The sequence below is a fragment of the Rhinatrema bivittatum genome, chromosome 1 (genome assembly GCF_901001135.1).
Source record: "Rhinatrema bivittatum chromosome 1, aRhiBiv1.1, whole genome shotgun sequence".
NCBI lineage: Eukaryota > Metazoa > Chordata > Amphibia > Gymnophiona > Rhinatrematidae > Rhinatrema > Rhinatrema bivittatum.
Genome location: NC_042615.1, coordinates 289,260,427 through 289,271,594, shown reverse-complemented (window position 1 = coordinate 289,271,594; position 11,168 = coordinate 289,260,427).

Here is an 11,168-nt window from a genome sequence, read left to right as displayed (position 1 = left end):
AATTTATTGTGCGCTCTCATTGGAGATGACTTAAAGTATACGTGTACTTTTTATCTGAACAGACAAGCAATCTTGAAACACAAAGTAGTTTTGTGTTTAGAGATCAAATTGGTTTGCTTGGGATGAAAAATATGCACATACCTTGTCAGGTAGTTGATTGAAAATTTACTCAAAACTGTAAGCCCCTTCTAGTAGACTCATTTTCTCTTCCTGCTGTAATATTGCAGAACTGAGTAAAATAATATGAATATTTTTTACGGTCAGCACAGGGTCATTCCTTTATATTCATATATTGAATTGGGCTAATTTTATAAAGAAGTATATAAATAAAATAAAATGTCTGATCTTAAACATGAAAATTGTATTGCTATAGGAAACAAATACTTTGTAATCATAGAAATATATATATATATATATTATCATAAATGATTCTACTGGCTATAGTCACTAGATAAACCTGTTGAGAAATCTTGGGGGGCAGAATCTTCAAATGGGTTTGTTTTGCACCTACCTTGGCAAGAATAAACCTCATTCATAAACCAATATGTTGGGAATGATCTCAGTCTCTCATATTTACTGCTAATGCTTTTCTTTGTACTTGCATTGTGTCAGAGAGCCTCCTTCTGCAGTTCATAGGATATAATATGTAGGAGCAACTTATCAAGGTGCCACCTGAAAGTTCCTTTTAATCAGGTCAGTGGCACCCAGTACAATTTTGGATTATTTCTGTATTTTTCTGCCATAGTTTTTGGTCTCTGATTGCATTCCTCAGTATCTGAGGATCTTACATTCCACAGCGTGGAGATTCTCGGATCAGCAATGCCATTGTTGTGTTTTTCTCCTTTATCACAATGTCCAGTTTTCTAGCATCCAGCTTTTTATTGGTTTGAATGGGAATGCCCCAGATGATTACATCTTCTGCATTCTCTACAACTCTGTTAAAGAGGTTTTTATTTAGTAGGCTGGCGAGCGGTAAAGTTATCCACGTAAACTTACCCGGATAACTTTAATCATGACGCTGAATATATACAGCTAAAATTATCTGGGTAACTCTATTTGGATAACTTTAGCCATGCACTGTATATTCATTGATACAACTAAGGTTATCCAGGTAAGGTTCCCTGAATAACTTAAGACTTAATCGAGCAAAAATAAATGTGTGGCAAATAGCTTTAGACTTAACCAGCTACATTCAAATATAGTCACAAAAAAGAAAGGTGAAGCAGGCGCGTTCCCCCAAACCCTTCCACCCTACAAAATAATTAACAAAAATCATTGCCTAGTGTCCGATTCCTCCCCACTCCTCAAAATAATAATTTTACCATCATAATGACCTGAGGTTTCCCTATCAGATAGGAAAATAAATCAGCTTGCTGCAGGCCCCCTCCTGCCTCTTGTCCCACCCTCCTGCCTCAGTTCAAACTCCTACTGCCATCCTCTTTCCCCATCCAGAACCCACCACCTCTCTAAATTCCCAAGGCCCGGTCAGGACCATTCCTATTCATGTCAAGGGTTAAGATAGTGCAGAATATAAATTAAAAAAAAAATAATGTTCTGACAACAAGCTGATAGCGTACACTCTATTTTCGTACTCGTTTTCCTTTATATTACAGTTTCCGTTAAAGAGATGATATCAGTTTCTCTTAATTTTCTTTTAAGGAAGTTTTCCTTAGCACATTTTTCCAGGCTAAATGTCATTTTTTTAAAACTATTTAACAAACTTTTTCGGCACTTTCTATATCCACCTGCCTTTTTCTGCACTTTCAATATACACCTGTAGCACAGCACATAGCATAAAAGAAAAGGAAATCAGGGCATAGCAGGTACAGGAGATCCATAATGTGCATGGTACAAACCCTATACTTTTTCACACTTACAAAATTTCTCTTTTAGGTCCAGCCGTAGCTTTTCAAGCTCAGCAATATCTCAAACATGGGTCCACCAGTAACCCAAATTGGGGGTAGATTTCCAGTAGGTGGCAATGGTGAAATGCGTCGAAAATAGCAGCTGATGCACCGACTTCCTACACTTCACTGGTACTCAGGGCCAGTCCCATTTTCCAAAGAGAGCAAGCAAAGGGCTAACATATAGGGGTAGATTTTATAAATGTACGCGTGGGCGTACTTTTGTTCATGCACCAGGCGTGAACAAACGTATGCTGGATTTTATAAGATACGTGCGTAGCCGCGCGTATCTTATAAAATCTGGGGTCAGCGCACGCAAGGGGGTGCACATTTGTGCAACCTGCGCGCGCCGAGCCCAGGTGCGCTGCCTGTTCCCTCCGAGGACGCTCCGAAATTGGAGCGGCCTCGGAAGGAACTTTCCTTCGGCCTCCCCTCACCTTTCCCTCCCGTCCCCTACCTAACCCACCCCCCCGGCCCTATCTAAACCCCCCTACCTTTGTTGTCAGATTTACGCCTGCGGAAAGCAGGCGTAAATCTGCGTGTGCCAGCGGGCTGCTGGCGCGCCATCACCCAACCCGGGGGCTGGTCCGGAGGCCTCGACCACGCCCCCGGGCCCACCCCCGAAATGCCGCGTCACTCGCGGCCCGCCCCCGAAACGCCATGTCACTCGCAGCACGCCCCCCAACACGCCCCCGACATGCACCTCCATGCAAGCCCCGGGACTTACGCGCGTCCCGGGGCTTGCGTGCGCCGCCGAGCCTATGCAAAATAGGCTCGGCACGCACAGGGGGGATTTGGGGTAGGTTTTCGGGGGGTACACACGTACCCCTTTGAAAATCTACCCCTTACAGTAGTATCAATGATATCAGCAATTTCCTGTGCAATTTGGGACCAAAATGTGTGAACTACAGAACAAAACCATCACATGTGAATAAAAGAAGCCTCTTTCACCACATCTCCTCTTGCATTCCGTTCTCACATTGGCAGAAAATGTTGCGTAAAACACTGGAGTGCGGTAAGTCCTATGGAGCAGTCGGACCATGAACTCCATACATCTCGCACAGATGGTAATATGATGGCCCTTATTCCATATAATCTTCCATGCACTAGAATCAAGATTTAGGCCCAGATCTGCATTCCAGATATCGATGAATTTCTAGGAGGTAACCTTACTAAATTTATCTGTTAAGATACCCTGATATAGCATTGCGACACCTTTCTTAAGTGTTTCTGTACCTGAAATAAAACTTTCCATACCATTTAGGGGACAAAGGGGCTGTGCCAAATCCATGTGACCCTCTATGGCCCATTGCAATTGAAAGTAAAGAGCACAGGAACCCTGTTCTAGTTTATAATCATCCTGAAGCTCATTGAATTCCAGAAAACCATCCTCATCCCACAACTGTGCTACATATAACAAGCTCTTATCATGCCAGAGATACCTGGGCTTGCATAGATAGGGGAGACAGGAAACAAGCTCCCTTTACCCAGAAACTTGTTAACCTGCCTCCAAATCTGCATTGTGTGGGAAAACATAGGACTATTTCTGCAGACCCTTCGTCCATGTGGTGATTCAGAAGGCAAAAACAATAAAGTAGCCAGGTTAGTCATTTTGGCCTGATCTCACTCCAGGGCCACCCATGAATTGACATGATTACCAAATCAGGCTTTTAAACAGACCAGATGAGTTGCCCAATAGTAAATGCGAAGATTGGTGGGCAAAGCCATTCCCCCTTGATCCTTAGGCAACTACAACTGCTCTATCTTAATCCTGGCTGGCCGTCTTTTCCAGATGAATTTAATAATAGAACTCTGTAAAGCAATGAAAACAGTGCCGGAATAAAACAGGGATATGCTGAAACCTATGCAACACCTTCTGCAATATGTTCATTTTTAAAAGACTAACACTTTCAGCCCATGAGATCATTAAGTGCTCCCAGTCAACCATATCCCGCTTAATTTTCCCAACCAGCCCAGCAAAGTTTGTCGCATATAAATCCTTAACTAGGGATGTAAATACCCTAAATATTTAAACCGTTCCCGCACTTACCTAAAAATTGAAAAACAGTCTGGCACAGTTATTCTAGATCCTATGGAAAAGTGTTCATAATTTTCTAAATTTATTTTATAGCCAGAAAAGGGAGCTATAAGATATCAGGAGCTCTAGCAAAGTTGGACCTGACTCCTGTGGCGCCATCACATATAGCAGAACATTGTCCGCATATAGTGATATTTTATGCACCTGTCCACCCAGCTTTAAGCCATGAATACCCAGATGTTGCTTCAACATCACCGTGAGAAGTTCTATGGCCAAATCGAATAGCAGGGGTGAAAGCAGGCATCCCTGTCAGATGCCTTGCTTTATAGGAATAAAAGAAGACAATACTCCATTTATTAAAAGCCTGGCTCTATGCCTTTCATACATAGCTGCCACCCAGAAAACAAATCTCTGTGGAAGACCTAGATGAGACACAACCTCAAATAGGAAGGCCCACGATAACCTATCAAAGGCCTTCTCTTCGTCTAGGAAGAGGATTAAGCCCGATATACCTTTCTTACGAGCCATGGAAATGATATTAAACAAACACCTAGTATCAGATGTAGATATCCCACCTTTCACAAAGCCAGTTTGATCTTTATTCACCATCTTAGGGAAGACCTGCTCTAATCTCATTTGCAATACTTTAGTCAGTATTTTGATGTCCGAATTAAGGAGAGATATAGGCCCCACAGTCTGCCTCATCCTTACCCTATTTATGAATCAAAGTGATAGTAGCATCAGCCAATTCTCCCAATGAACCTTTCTCAGTTACTTGTGAACCGACATGATGTGTCCTACGAATGCCGGTATATAAAAAGTGTTAAATAAATAAATAAATAAAATAAAAATGAACCATTTGCTAAACCAGCAGAGTTAAAAAGTGGAAAAAGGAATGGAAGAAGGTCTGAAGTATATTTTTAAAAAGATCAATAGCATAGATATCTGGACTGGGACATTTACCCCAGGGAGAGCTTTAATTGAAGATTGTATCTCTAACATAGTTATAGGAGCAGACAATGATTCCCCCTGAGCCTCAACCAGCCATGGAAGATTTAAATTATTAATAAAATCTTTTATACTCTTGACTAGATCCAGCAATATCCTTGCAGAACTCTGTAAAAAAAAGAACAAAAGCCTTTTCCACCTTTCCAGGGTCTGATGTAACTTTTCCATTTGTTTATCTGATTTTGTATATATGTGAGCACGATTAGCCTTACGCCTCACAGCCTTTGCTAGAAACACCCCAGACTTATCACCTGATTCATACAATTTGAGCCTGTATAATTTGGAGCTCTCCCAACCTTGCCTATCTCTAAGGATGCTAGTTCCCTCCTCAATGACTCCAAAAGCAGCCTTGTGCTATCGGAATATCTCTTTTAGGCTGGGCTTCCAGTACCTTGATACAGGCTGTAAACCCATCAACCTGTTTTCTCTTTTCCTTTAGCAAGTATTTAGCCTAGCTAATAATCTTGCCCCTCAAAAAAGCTTTAAAGACTTCCCAGCATAGTGTGGGTGTATAGTCATCCACAGGATTACAAGCATTAAAATCCGCAACTGCAGATTTTATTAATGTAGGAAAATGCTTATCCCCCAAAAGTGAAGTATTCAGGTGCCAGTTAAAAACTGAATGCCTAGGACTCCCTAACAAGAGGCTGATCTGAATGGGATGATGATCAGAAAGAGTACTACTCAGGATTTCAGAGGCATTCACTTGAGCCAATAAATTAGGTGTACATAAGAAATAATTCTGTTTTACATGTAGTGCCTGAGAGAGTAGTAAGTATAGTCATTTTCCGCAGTAGGATGATGATGTTGCCAAATATCAATTAAGTTGAAAGGTATCAATTATATCTTTAGCACTGTGAATGGTTGGGTACCCAGCTTTTGGAGCAGAAGTCTTGTCCACCAACAGGTCAGGGTAAACGTTCCAGTCACCTCCATTACGTAGAGTGGTAGCTCCAAAAATGACCAGCCTGTCAGTAAGCACATGGTAAAAAGAGTCTTGATCCGAATTCGGGCCATACATGTTAGCCAGAGTAAAATAAGCATTTTGAAAGGAGCAGTCAAGAATAATGTACCTTCCCTCGGGGTCCTGGACAGAACGATTCGCCACCAGGGGGAAGCTTCTTATCAATCAGTATACACACTCCTCTAATCTATGAATTAAAAAAGCACACCCATCCCATTTTCAACTTTTCATGCTACATATTTGTCAGGAGCATCAATATTTGTGCCTTATACTTACAGGCAAGTTGTATTATATGTTTCCTCTTGATAGGGGATAAGATCCCATACACGTTTAAGAAAAGACAAGTAATATCCATCATACCACAATAAGAAAACTAATATCACTCGTTACAGGATAAGTTGTATTATAGTCAAGAATCATAAAATAACAGCAAGTCTAATACTACACCAAGTCTAATGTATTACTGCATTAATGTAGAGTACACTAATAGTGCAATTAGCATTTTGTGTAAGTGCTGTACTGAATCTTAGTATGTCTTTTTTCTCCCACCCCCCTTAACCAAAGAAACTTAAAATCCTCAACCCCTTGCTCCCTGTCAGCTCAATCCCCCAAACAACCTCCTCAGAGCCCTGCCAAGCCTGTCCACCCCAACCTCCCCCAGAGATTATCCAACTTCCCAGCATTGAGGACCCCAAACCCCTCCTGTGGGATTTAAATCAGGACCTGAGGGAAGAGTCCACTTCTGCTAGGAACCCACCCATTAGCCTTTGAACCCACAAATACACTCTCCTAAACCTCCCCACCTGAAACCATTCCTCCCCCCGACTCCAAAGAACCCCAGAAACCAATCCCACCAGACCCCATATCCCAAAAAAAACAGAAATACCTCCCCACCCCATGTACCTGACGAACCCAGTTATGCAACCAGTTCAGAAAGTAATAGCCACAAAACAAAAAAAACAAAACAATAAAAATACAAAAAACCAGTGTCCCAATTTCAATGCTCTAACTCATCAGCCTGGATATGAATAAAAAATAAAAAAAAATAAGAATACTGCCCTCCCTTTCAACTCTAAAAACCTGTAATATTTAAACCTTATGGGGTAGATTTTCAGACCGCGCGAATAGGCGTACTTTTGCTGGCGCATCAGGCGCCATCATTTTCACATGTGTAACTATTAGCCTGGCACATTATTTCATGTAACCCGCAAAGGTCAATATACAAAAGACATACAGGGTTTCACTACAGGAAATTACAATAATAAACAATATAACAGCAGCCAGTGTATGTATTTTTCTATAACAATTTATGTTAACAAATTGTATCAAAAATTAATTTAAAATATTAAATATATACCAAACAATTTATATTATTCATATAAACTCATACACTCTCCACATTCATACCAAATACAATTTATCACATGTAAATTACACATCAAAAATATCAGAATAATTTATTAGACACTCCCCCTTCAATATTTTGTTCTTATATATGTGTCATCCACAGTGGTATCCTCCTTTCAATTTCTTTTCATTTCTTCTTATTCTACTTAAATGTAATTTCTTCACATTTTCCTCTTCCCGACAAGAGACTCCTGTTTCACCCAAGGTTTCATCAGGGGATATAACAGCTATTTCACACAGGATCAGCACTAATATAACAGGAAGCCATATATTTGAAATCTTCTCGTTGCTAAAAATCCTAAACAAACGACTTTAACCCTTCTTGCCCATATTCAAAAATTATCTGATCAATATATCTTCCATACACAAAAACTGGAGCATTTCCCGCCGATATTTCAATGTTTCTTTAATGTGGCAACCTTTATAATAATATCTCTCATAACACCAATTTTTATCATCGCCAAGAGCTATTTCAATGTTTCTTCAACACGGCAATCTCTATAATTTCCCTTCTCATGCCACCAATTTTCATCAACACCGTTAGCTTCAAACAATCATCTTTTCCAAAGAACGACGCGGCAATACAATTTGTTAAAATAAATCGTTTTAGGAGATCACGTGATGTGGTGAGCAGGGAAGGAGGCTGTCTTTCCGGCTCCGGGTTCTGCGCTCCCCAAAACCTAACATTTGAACTGCTAAAACCAAAGAACCCAGACAAATTCAATAGAGTGAATACTGAGATAGCGTGCTGCATCATTTGTGCAAGTGGGATAGAAGCTATGAGTGCCAAACCGGTGAGAAAAGAAAAAACAAAAATCGCCGAACCAGAGCCTAAAATGGCGGACGCCAGCACCAGCCGAGACAGCGTGGCGCTAGACGAGCAGGCTGTCGCTCGTATCACAGACGCAGTTATAAAAGGCCTCGAGCCTAAATTTGATTATCTGTCCGAGAGATTCGGGGCCTTAAAAGAAGCGATGGGAGACGATGGGCGTTGGATCGACATTGTAGAAGGTTGGGTATCGGCGGCCGAGGAAGACATCATGGCGGCGTCCACGAGGTTGTCGGCGGTGGAACAGAGTGTGAAATAGCTGTTATATCCCCTGATGAAACCTTGGGTGAAACAGGAGTCTCTTGTCGGGAAGAGGAAAATGTGAAGAAATTACATTTAAGTAGAATAAGAAGAAATGAAAAGAAATTGAAAGGAGGATACCACTGTGGATGACACATATATAAGAACAAAATATTGAAGGGGGAGTGTCTAATAAATTATTCTGATATTTTTGATGTGTAATTTACATGTGATAAATTGTATTTGGTATGAATGTGGAGAGTGTATGAGTTTATATGAATAATATAAATTGTTTGGTATATATTTAATATTTTAAATTAATTTTTGATACAATTTGTTAACATAAATTGTTATAGAAAAATACATACACTGGCTGCTGTTATATTGTTTATTATTGTAATTTCCTGTGGTGAAACCCTGTATGTCTTTTGTATATTGACCTTTGCGGGTTACATGAAATAATGTGCCAGGCTAATAGTTACACATGTGAAAATGATGTACAAAATTGTGATTACAGATAGTAAACAAACCACAAGAAATCCACCATTTTAGAGTGGTCCTGAGACATATGCAGTAGTTTTACCTTATCAGTCATTTTGGCAAAACTTCAGGAGTTAGAACAAAGGAAATTGTTCTGAGCATGAGCCAGCTAAGGACAGAAGGTGGGATAGGCAAGTCTGCTGATGAGAGCTGAAATGAGAAAAAAGACCCAGAGTCTGTATGTTTGTTGTTTGTTCCCAAACATTCTCATAAGCATTTGGTTTGTGCATATATTATACATTGTACAGAAAAATATAGCTTTTCATACTTTCACAGGGCTGTAGATAAGTGTTTCTATTTTCTTGGTTTGTGTTTGTATGATCCAGACTGCAAGGCAAATACCTCATTCCTATACCCATTACAATTTATTATATTTGTTCTGCACAAAAGAAAAAAGTATAAAAATCCATTCTATAAAAATTGAAAAAGGTTTTGAAAACAAAGTGTCTTGATATGCTTCATGCTTAAACAAATGTATTCCTTTGTAGGTTGGACCTGTTGCAGGAAAGTCCATACGATGCCTTAATAATTCTATTTTTCAGGAGGATGCCACAAGGAAGTTGTGACCAATATTTACTCTTTTCTCTTCCTAGGTATTGGAGGAACTTATTTCAAAGTTTCTCCCTGTCTATGGAAACTGATTAAACATAGAAACAGATTTGATGGCAGAAAAGGACCCAATGGTCCATCCAGTCTGCCCAGCAAGCTCCCATAGTTATCAGTTTCCCATACTTATCAGTTACTCAGACTGCCAAGGTCAGGGCTCTTGTTGGTTACTATTTGAGTCCAATTTCCTTTCACCCTTGCCGTTGAAGCAGAGAGCAATGTTGGAGTTGCATCACAACTGTAGTATCAGGTTTTTTGGTTAAGGATAGTAACCGCTGCAAGAAGCAAGTTACCCCCATCCTTATTTGTTTTCCCAAACCATACAGTTCAATGCTTTGCTGATTGTTATCTGAATCTAATTCCTCTTTTCCCCCTGCTGTTGAAGCAGCGAGCAATGATGGAGCATAAGTAGTATGAAGGCTTATTGGTTAAGGGTAGTAACCACCACGCCATGTTTATCCCATGTCCTTTTGAAATCTTTCACCGTTTTTGTGTTCACCACCTCCTCTGAAAGGGCATTCCAGGAGTCCACCACCCTCTCTGTGAAGAAATATTTCCTGACATTGATTCTGAGTCCTCCTCCTTGGAGTTTCATTTCGTGACCCCTAGTTCTACTGGTTTTTTCCAATGGAAAAGGTTTGTTGTTGATCGTGCATCGTTTAAACTTATCAAGTATCTGAAGGTCTGTATCATATCTCCCCTGCTCCTCCTCTCCTCCAAGGTATACATATTTAGGTCCTTCAACCTCTCTTCATAATTCATTTGATGGAGACCTCCCATCATTTTGGTCACCCTTCTCTGGACCGCCTCTATCCTGTCTCTGTCCCTTTTGAGATATGGTCTCCAGAACTGAACACAGAACTCCAGGTGAGGCCTCACCAAAGAACTATACAAGGTGATTATCACTTCCTTTTTCTTACTAGATATTTCTCTCTCTATGCAGCCCAGCATTCTTCTGGCTTTAGCTATTCCCTTGAAACATTGCTTCGCCATCTTCGGATCATCAGACATGATCACCCCATCAGTTCTCCACTCTGGAAAACCCTAAGGGATTTTATCTAGTGAAGGAAAGTGAAGCTTGTACTATCATGCTTTTCTTACAGAATGATGAGAGCTTCCTCCATCAAACGTGGGTTGAGAGAGAACCCGTCATAGCCAGCAGTGGCAGGGCTGGTCAGCTTTTCAATTACTTCCAATTTCCATTGCATTCTGTGGAAATTCAATGGTATGGATGTTAACCTTTGTTTTGAAGAATTGAGCATCATGCCGTGCAGGACAGTACTTACACCTGGTGTAGAGTCTGCTTAGGCCCTGGTACTAGCCCACACAAAAATGGATGTATCGCTCTCTTGGGACATCTATTTTTACATGTTGTAGTATGATGTATTGCAATGCAATAATGTAAGTTTTGGTGATTCTTCTGGAAAATGTGTGCATGAGTTTCCACTCATACTCAAATTTTGATTAAGTGGGAGGGGGATGTAATGACCCTCTGGGCTCATTACCATTAAGCCCCTTCTGAATTCCTTTTTAGCTAGGGACAAACAGTTTAGAAAATTGGGGAGGATCCATTTGGTGTTGGGATGGCTATCCCCTGTGGTTTGTAATAAAAGCAGCCCTGTCCTAGATGCT